This window comes from Triticum dicoccoides, chromosome 1B (genome assembly GCF_002162155.2).
Source record: "Triticum dicoccoides isolate Atlit2015 ecotype Zavitan chromosome 1B, WEW_v2.0, whole genome shotgun sequence".
NCBI lineage: Eukaryota > Viridiplantae > Streptophyta > Magnoliopsida > Poales > Poaceae > Triticum > Triticum dicoccoides.
The window spans coordinates 662,293,704-662,294,847 of record NC_041381.1 but is presented as its reverse complement, the minus strand read 5'-3'; positions in this window follow the sequence as shown (position 1 = coordinate 662,294,847).

Genomic DNA, 1,144 nt, shown 5'->3' with positions numbered 1-1,144 from the left:
GGGGTGGGGAGGAGCCATCCCAACCACAGTGTTCTCACATGAGAGCTCTTGTCGACATGATCGGACCACCCGTTTTATAGAGCTAGCGTATACATCGACGTGTGTTTCTCCTGTGCGTACTGAAGCTTCTTTTTTTTATGAAATAAAAAGGATTGTACAAAAACCTAAGAGCAAAGCAGCAGAGAAAGAAAACAGCATCGAAGTGTACAAAAGCTAAATATTTGCATGATTTCCCGCAAAAAAAAAACACAAACACACACGAGCATGATTGGCGTTGATCATCTATATTTTTCTTCTTTAGAGAGGAATATGCATTGTTCTCTTAAGTATTAAAAAAAGAGTTGGGGCTGGTCGGCAGTGGGCTGGGCCTGTGTCATCAAATCGAGTCCAGTGAGTCCAGTACGCACATGGCTCGTCGTCTTGCCAAATTCCCCCAATCACGCGCAACACAACGATTTACCCAAAAAAAACGCGCAACACAACGCCGGCGAGCCGGCTGGAATCAATCTTCCCCCGCCCTTGACTTCCTCCCCCCTTCCTCCAAGCGCTAGGACGGCCAACCGCCATCCTCTCGCCCTCTCGCCACTGTGGAGCTCGAGCAGAGGAGGTCGGCGTGCGGCGACCGGAGATGGCGAGGGAGATAGGTCACCGGCGACGCGTGGGCACCGCGCGGCGGAGCGGGAGGAGACGCCACCGGACGACCACTCGGGTAAGACGATGTATTGCCCAGTGTCATACTCAAGTGTTTAGGCATTTCAGTACACAGGCCGACTTCAACTCTGTGAATTTATTTAACATCATCCACACGACAAAACCTCGTAGGTCGATTTTTTCGCAAATACGCAAAACTTGTGTATCATTGTATTGATAGAAGGAGTAGAATGAGTATAGATAGGGATATAACACATGACACGAACGCAAGCAGACATGAACATGGTGCCCGGAGCAGAGAGACAAGGAATGCTCGGGCCGTACAGAGGATACATCACAGCTAAACCTACCAAGCCCGAACCAAGAGCGGCGCTCACCAGGACCGAATAAATGGAAATGCCAAATATTACAAGTACTCCAATCTCCTGTTTGCTCAAACATACAAAAACAGAGAGGCGGTGAAAGGAGCAGGGAACATATACCTGCAAACTAA